A 9,192-nucleotide genomic window follows, 5' to 3' on the forward strand; every position below is an offset into this window, starting at 1 on the left:
TCACCTAGTTATGATTAAAACTTCAAAAAATGGGCATGGAAGGAACCTATCTCAACATAGTAAAGGTCACATGTGATAAGCTCAAGTAAAGGTCACATATGATAAGCTCACAGTAAACATTATTCTCAATGGTGCAAAACTGAACGCATTCCCCCTAAGATCAGGAACAAGCCAAAAGTGTCCACTTTCACTACTGTTATTCAACATAGTTCTGGAAGTCCTAGCTACAGCAATCAGAGGAGAAAAAGAAAAGGAATTCAGATTGGAAAAGAAGTTAAGCTTTCACTGTTTGGAGATGACATGATACTATACATAGAAAACCCTAAAGATAGTATCAGAAAATTACTAGAGCTAATCAGTCAATTTAGCAAAGTTTCAGGATACAAAATCAATACACAGAAATCACTTGCATTCCTATATATTAACAGTGAAAAGTCAGAAAGAAATTAAGGAATCAATCCCATTCACCATTGCAACAAAAAGAATTAAATATCTAGGAATAAACTTAGCTAAGGAGATGAAAGAACTGTACACAGAAAATTATAAGATACTAATGAAGGAAATCAAAGATGACATAAACAATTGGAGAGATATTCCATGTTCCTGGGTAGGAAGAATCAGTATTGTGAAAATGACTATACTACCAAGTGCAATCTACAGGTTTGATGCAATCCCAATCAAATTACCAATGGCATTTTTCACAGAACTAGAACAAAAAATTTCACAATTCATATGGAAATAAAAAAGACCCTGAATAGCCAAAGCAGTCTTGAGAAAGAAGAAGGGAGCTGGAGGAATCAACCTTCATGACTTCACATTATACTACAAAGCTACAGTCATCAAGACAGTATGGTACTGCCACAAAAACAGAAACATAGACCAATGGAACAAGATAGAAAGCCCAGAAATAAACCCTTGCACCTATGGGTACCTTATTTTTGACAAAGGAGGCAAGAATATACAATGGGGCAAAGACAGCCTCTTCAATAAATGGTGCTGGGAAAACTGGACAGCTACATGTAAAAGGATGAAATTAGAACACTTCCTAACACCATACACAAAGATAAACTCAAAATGGATTAAAGACCTAAATGTAAGACCAGAAACTATAAAACTCTTAGAGGAGAACATAGGCAGAACACTCGATGACATAAATGAAAGCAAGACCCTCTATGACCCACCTCCTAGAGTAATGGAAATAAAAATAAAGGTAAACAAGTGGGACCTGATTAAACTTAAAAGCTTTTGCACAGCAAAGGAAAGTATAAGCAAGGTGAAAAGACAGCCCTCAGAGAGGGATAAAATAATAGCAAATGAAACAACTGACAAAGAATTAATTTCCAAAATGTACAAGCAGCTCATACAACTCAATGCCAGAAAAACAAACAACCCAATCAAAAAGTGGGGAAAAGACCTAAACAGACATTTCTCCAAAGAAGACATACAGATGGCTAACAAACACATGAAAAGATGTTCAACATTGCTCATTATTAAAAATCAAAACTACAATGAGATATCTATCACCTTACACTGGTCAGAATGGCCCTCATCAAAAAGTCTACAAACAATAAATACTAGAGAGGGTGTGGAGAAAAGGGAACGCTCATGCACTGTTGGTGGGAATGTAAATTGATACAGCCACTATGGAGGATAGTATGGAGATTCCTTAAAAAACTAGGAATAAAATCACTGTATGACCCAGCAATCTCACTCCTAGGCATAAATCCTGAGGAAACCAAATTTGAAAGAGACACATGTATCCTATTGTTCATTGCAGCACTATTTACAATAGCTAGAACATGGAAGTAACCTAGGTGTCCATCGATAGATGAATGGTAAAGAAGGTGTGGTATGTATACACAATGGAATATTACTCAGCCATAAAAAAGAAATACATTTGAGTCAGTTCTAATGAGGTAGATGAACCTAGAACCTATTATACAGAGTGAAGTGAGCAAGAAGGAGAAAGATAAATAACCAGATTCTAACACATACATACAGAATCTAGAAAACTGGTACTGAAGAATTTATTTACAGGGCAAATTTATTTATTTCTCTTTACAATGGAGAAGCAGACATAGAGAACAGACTTATGGACATGGGGAGATGGGAGGAGAGGGTGAGATGTATGGACAGAGTAACATGGAAACTGACATTACCATATGTAAAATAGATAGCCAATGGGAACTTGCTGTATGGCTCAGCAGACTCAAACAGGGGTTCTGTATCAACCTAGAGGGGTGGGATGGGGGAGGGAGATGGAGGGAGTTTCAAAAGGGAAGGGATATATGTATACCGTGGCTCAGAGGTTAAAGCGTCTGCCTCCAATGTGGGAGACCCGGGTTCAGTCCCTGGGTTGGGAGGATCCCCTGGGGAAGGAAATGGCAACCGACTCCAGTACTTCTGCCCATGGAGAGAGGAGCCTGGTAGGCTACAGTCCACAGGGTGGCAAAGAGTCCAACACGACTGATCGACTTCACTTTCACTTTCATGGCTGATTCATGTTGAGGTTTGACAGAAAACACCAAAATTCTGTAAAGCAATTATCCTTCAATAAAAAGTAAATTAATTAAAAAAAACTAAAAAAAAGTAAAAATTACTTTGGGACTTCTATGGTGTCTCAGTGGAAAAGAATTTGTCTGCCAATGCAAGAGATGGGTTTGATCCCTGATCAGGAAGACCCCACATGCTGTGGAGCAACAAAAAGCCCATGAGTCACAACTATTGAGCCTGTGCTCTAGAGCCCTTGAGCTGCATCTGCTGAACCTAGGAGTTCACATTAATCTTTTTTTACAATGCTGGTTTATCTTGCTAGTCATAGGATTTTATTAAATCCCAGGGTGGCTGGCCAGACCTCCTCCAGGGGCTCAGGAATCCCAAGACCCACTCCCTATCTTATCTATTTTGACTCTTGGCTTGCACTCGCTAGCTTATATGTAGTCAGGGCAGAGTCCAGGCAGGTCAGAAGCAAGATTAGAGGCCTTCTCTGCTTTCCTGTCTCTCTAGACTGAACACGATTGCTTCCACTTAATTTCCCTTACAGTGGCCCTCAACTTGTGTGCATGCTGGCCCTCTTCTGCCCAGATGACTGCTCCCAGTACTGATAGGATTTAAATAACTTCAGCCTGTGTGCCATCCCCAGCTGTCATGGTTGGAGGATCCCTCAGATTGAGAGCTCTTGGACCCATTGCAGGTTCAGCAGCAAGTATGTGTGGGAGTATCCCTCTGCTAGAGCCATGTTACAGTGAGACCTGGTGTTGTGCCCTGGTATCTGACTTGGATCCATGTTTTGTTGGCAATCCCACACCCCTTATAGCAGCATTCAATCCATTTCCCCTACTGCTTTTCCAGTGCCTATCCTCTTTCCCAGCCTTATCACCTCTCTCTATCCATCAGGTCTGCTAACTTCAGTGCCGTGCCCTTCAGTGCCTTGTTTCCTGGGCCCACCAAGACCCCCCTCCATGTCCATTGCTGCCTCCAGACTGCTGGAAGCATTGTGTGGGAGATGGACTGCCCACCCTTGACTTGCCTGGCTCTGGTGAGCTCTCCTGTGTGTGAGTTCAAGATGGGTTCCAGCCAGTTTGTGATTGGTCACACTGCCCACTGTCCACACAAGAGCAGTTGATATGCTGGCTAGACTTGAGGAGATGGTGTGGTGCCCCAGTCCCACTCCATGCCATAAAGGGGCTGAGCCTGGGGATGGCACCAAGGGATTCTTCTTTTCTTCTGGGTGGTTAGCCATCCTTGATCTGGGCAGGGTGTTTATTTGGTCGGGCCACAATGTTTCCCTTCCTCCTCTCTCACCTTGAGGTGAGTGCTGCCACCCACTGCTGCATTCCCAATGGCCTGCGTTCCATATGCCTGGGATGTTTTTGAGCTGATTCTCTGGGTCCTTGCAATGCACACGACCTGGTTGTTTCTGCTGTTAGTGTATACTAGTCTCAAAGATTAAAGCATGTATAAGTATGCATGGGACTAAAACAGTGTATGACTCACTAAATCAGTGATTCTTTTGGTCACTCACTTGTCTCCTACTTGGATAATAGGCAATGCTAGAGTTGACTACAGGCCAATGAGTGATGACTACTTTCACACCAGAGTAATGCATGCATTTATCAGATCCAACAACACTCTCCCCATGGCCATGACTGGGGGAAGTGTACCATTGGCTGTGGTGATTCATTAAAATGTTTGCCTAATCAGCCTTTGATGGTAGTTCTCATACCTACTTATGAGTGATGGGAATCAGGGTTTGAGTCAGGAGAGGGACCCTGATTAATTGCTCCCACATTCAAGGAAGGCAGCAGGTATGCAAATGACAGATACCTGGCCCAGAAAAGTAGTGATGAAAGGACCCTCTTTGATTTTCTAAGTCCTATAAATGACTGCTTTAAATCATTCCACAAAAAAAGAGATAAATTCCACAAGAATCCACTGAAGGGCAGTCAGGAATTCTATCTACAATAGGGCATATTAGAGATGTTGCAGTTAAAACACGTCTGGCATGAATTTGGGAGTGGGCATCTAGTCCGTCATGAAACAGAGTCATTGCCCATCCCTGCCTCTTGGTACTCCTCAAACTGTTAGCCAAATGTCTGTGGGTCCAGAAGCATTTGCATTGAAAAAGCTAGGGTGTTCAAAGCAGGTCTGAGCCATTGGGATATCACAGCTAGGAATAATGGAATACAACTGTGGTCCTATTTTGTTCATTTTCAATACAGGCCACAGTTAAGAGATACTGGAGTATTCTTATTACACACTGTAGGTGAAATTCTTGAACTGGTGTGAGATGGACCAGAGAGCTGTGCCAAGAATGTTTTTATTACTCATGAATGAAAGTTGGAGGTTCGAAGAAGATCAGACACCATCATGATTCTGACCATAGCTGATTGGGACTGACAATGTGGCTGTGTTCTTCTCATATCCTGCTGGACAGCTGAAGGGAAATGAAAGTTTTTGGTTTCTTGGGGGGTATGGTTGCAAAGCTGCAACTTAAAAGAATTGGTGGAAGGGCATCACCAGGAGTGGAGTGGAGCTGGAGTTAATGTCTTAACTTGACTCAACAGAGGAAATCTGACATGGACAGGATTGTCAAATAGCTCTTTAGCGATTTTGTGGGTGGTGCTGCATGGCCACTGGTTGAGTGATTTCTGATTAATTCCAATAATGAAAGATACTCTGGTATGCCAACTCATTATATGATCCCTGAGCAGTGTCTTCTAAAGTTCTTAGAGATACAGGTGGCATTTGGCCACCCCGAATTGAAGAAAAACAGGTCTGTGATGGTTTTAGATCGCTAGGGCTATACACATGATACACTGAATGGCTGAACATGTGCCTACACTCTATCAGCAGGTGGCGGTAACCCACTGAACCCCTTTTGTGATGGAGATCACAGTTATTCATGATTGACGAGTTCCCAGGCCCACGCTGCTGAGTTCTCTAAGTGCAGGTTTTAAGCTTGTGTTGAGTCCCTGTTTTCTGGTTCTTACCACCCATCACTACTACTGATAAGAATGTTTTGGTGAGGCCCTCTAAGTGGCTTCTCTGGGGTTGGCCAATGGCCCTGATGTAGTGCCAGGTGGTGATAGTTGAACTTTAGAGGAAGTAAAAATAACAAGGTTTCCATAGCTTGTTTCCACAGGTCAGCCTGTGAAAGGATCATTAGCAAGAGCATAGCAGTATCAGTGCTAACTTGGGCCACTGGGGAGCCTCCACCAGTGTTGCATGGAAAGGAAGGAATGATGTGTGGAGACTATCCTTCCACCTTTGTGGTAGTGTTAAGGGCAGGAAGAGATGGGGTGGTGGGGAGGGGACTGGTGGGGGGAGGCTTCTGGCCGTCTCCCTACTTGTTTTCTCAATGTTCCTCCTCGATTCCCATCTTAGATGTTGAGGGCAACCATGTGCATGAGACCTTTGATATGTCTTCTGCCAGGTCACCCCACCTACTGGGAGGTGGGTTGAGGGTTTGGGGACTGTGTCTCCTGTACCTTTGTTTCTGGCCTGGTCACCCCTGATTTTTGACTGCCCACATGTTGACTTTGGGCTTCTTAGGTGATGCTAGTGGTAAAGAACCTGCTTGCCAATGCAGGAGACCTAAGAGACCTAGGTTTGATACCTGGGTCCAGGTTTCCTTCCTGGAGGAGGAAATGGCAACCTACTCCATTATTCTTGCCTGGAGAATCCCATGGACAGAAGAGCCTGGTGGGCTATAGTCCATGGGGTCGCAAAGAGTCAGATACAACTGAGGTGACTTAGAACCAGCAGCACCAGCACGTTGACTTCAGTACTTCTTTGGATGTGTGGTACAATCCCAGAGGGCTTTGACATCCATGTGGCTACTACTGCCTGCTGCTGTCTACCTTATACTGGTTCTCTGGTCATCAGCTCTGATGCTGCCACCCTTACATTTCTCCTCAGCCTCTAAACTTCAAGACTGACCCTGTCTGACTGTATTTCCCATTGTGCTCTGCTGACTTGTGACCCACTTCCTGTTCCAGTCCCCACTCTCTGTTGCAAGACTTGGGGTAGGTACAGGGAGAGTTGAGAGTTAAGTGTGAAAGATCATAGGGGCGCTTGCATTTTGGGGTAGCACTGGACAGCAGCAGGACTGAGAATGCAGTGTGATGGTGCCTCTTGGGCCCTAGTCAGAGGCCCAAATTGCTGAGGTCTGCTTCCCTTGGGTGGCCACAGAAGCAGTGTGGTTGTCAGTGGTGAGACAGAGGTTGTGGGGTGTTCCATACCTGCCTTGTCTGACTTACTCTTTCTAACTACCTGGCACTACACAGGTGTGGAGGTTTAAAGTCTCCTGAGAGTTACCCTCCTTGGGTGTCAGGGAAGTTTCGCCAAAGGGCAGTGGGGAGGCCTGTCCCTGTTCCCACAGCCCATGTGCCCAGGCTGGAGCACCACACTACCATGGCCACACTGTGTGCACACATGCTCTCCATCTGGGGAGATGGGCCCCCGTGGAGTTTGTGGGGCATCTGAGGTTTACCTGTGTGAGCAATCCTTGTTTAATTATCACTTACGTTGTGTGCCTTCATGGGGTTGTGGATTTGGTGGTGACTTTGCAGGGCCCATGGGCCCTCAGTCTGCATAAGTGCAGACATGGTGCCCCAAAGCACAGCACACCAAATTTTCCTTTGACTGACTACTGCTTGCTTGAGGTACTTTTGGCAGGGAAAGCAGTGGTGCTGCTTTCAATAAGAGAATAGTCATACACACTGTCAGCCATGATCAGGGCTTTCTGTGCATCCAGGGTCCCTTTCTTGACCCCACCTGAGTGAGTCATGTTTGGGCAGGAGGTTTGCTGCTATGTGAATGGCTGTGCCCCAGGACTCTGTGCCTAGCAGTGAGATGTGAGATAAACCTGTTTTTCACCATACCATACTTTTTGCATGCCAGTTTGGGGCTGGGAGTAATTGGTGTCCATCGCTTGCTGGGCTCTCTCATATGGCAAAGAAGAAATGTAGGAGGGTTTGTGGTGGAGAAGGAGGCCCTGGCAATTGCGGTCTACCAGTGGAGGTTTTTCAACCTGCTGCAGTCAGGAAAATGTAGCATCATCTGACCCCCCTCCACCCGTCTCCTACGGCCAGAGTCTAGGGCCTAGCTTTTCTTGTGTTCATTTCCCACGTACCTACAGCATTTCTTTAATGGGGGTTTGAGTTCCAGAGAATTCACACACTAAGCTGGACTGCTGATCCAGGGTCTACCTGGAGTCCACAAGCATTCAGGACTTTTTATGGTGCAACCTCAAACCCACCCCCTGCCTCCTTCGTCCCCGCTCCTTCCCTCCCTCCCTCCTTCTTCCTTCCGCCCCCTCCCTCCTGAAAGTCCGTGGGCGTGGGGAAGCCCCGGGATCTCGCTCGTACCTTTCTGGGCAGCCCGTGACAGCCGCATCGGGTCTCGCTGGCGTTTCCTTGGACTTTTCCCCCACTCAGGAATCGCTTGGGGAGTGTATCTCCTTCGTGGCAGACTCCTGGTGATATCTTCCCAGCCCTCCCCTACCTCCCTCCCAGCCCCCTCCGTGGCATCGCACAGTACTATATTGTATCTAGCCGAGTCATGGGTAGCTCAGAGGAGGACTCCCTGAAAGAGACTCAGCATTTAAAAGGCCCGCCCTGCTGAGTTCTCCGCGGCCTTCGGGCCATGGGATTCTTCCTCAGGACGGTTTGCGCCTGTTGTCGGGCGCCATCTAGCGGCCACTTTATATCTGCTCTTCCCTCTGGAGTGGAGCAATTTTTCTGAGATCCTAAAAGATGATGCTGTTAAAGTGCTGCACTCAATATGCCAGCAAATTTGGAAAACTCAACAGTGGCCACAGGACTGGAAAAGGTCAGTTTTCATTCCAATCTCAAAAAAACCGCAATGCCGAAGAATGTTCAAACTACTGCACAATTGCACTCATCTCACATGCTAGCAAAGTAATGCTCAAAATTCTCCAAGTGAGGCTTCAACAATATGTGAACCAAAAACTTCCATGTTCAAGCTGGATTTAGAAAAGGCAGAGGAACCAGAGATCAAATTGCCAACATCCGTTGGATCATAGACAAAGCAAGAGAGTTCCAGAAAAACATCTATTTCTGCTTTATTGATTATGCTAAAGCCCTTGACTGTGTGGATCACAATCAACTATGGAAAATTTTAAAGAGATAAGACTACTAGATCACCTTACCTGCCTCCTGAGAAACTGTATGCAGGTCAAGAAGCAACTGTTAGAACCGGACATGGAACAATAGACTGGTTCCAGATTGGGAAAGGAGTACATCAGGGCTGTATATTGTCATCCTGCTTCTTTAACTTATATGCAGAGGACATTATGAGAAATGCCAGGCTAGATGAAGCACAAGCTGGAATCAAGATTGCCAGGAGAAATATCAATAACCTGAGATATGCAGATAACACCACCCTTGTGGCAGAAAGTGAAGAACAACTGAAGAACCTCTTGATGAAAGTGAAAGAAGAGAGTGAAAGGCTGGCTTAAAACTCAACATTCAAAAAACTAAGATCATGGTATCCGGTCCCATCAATTCAGTTCAGTTGCTCAGTTGTGTCTGACTCTTTGCAACCCCATGAACTGCAGCATGCCAGGCCTCCCTGTCCATCACCAACTCCCGGAGTCCACCCAAACCCATGTCCATTGAGTCGGTGATGCCCTCCAACCATCTCATCCTCTGTCATCCCCTTCTTCTT

The sequence above is a fragment of the Bubalus bubalis genome, chromosome 17 (assembly GCF_019923935.1).
Source record: "Bubalus bubalis isolate 160015118507 breed Murrah chromosome 17, NDDB_SH_1, whole genome shotgun sequence".
NCBI classification, from domain to species: domain Eukaryota; kingdom Metazoa; phylum Chordata; class Mammalia; order Artiodactyla; family Bovidae; genus Bubalus; species Bubalus bubalis.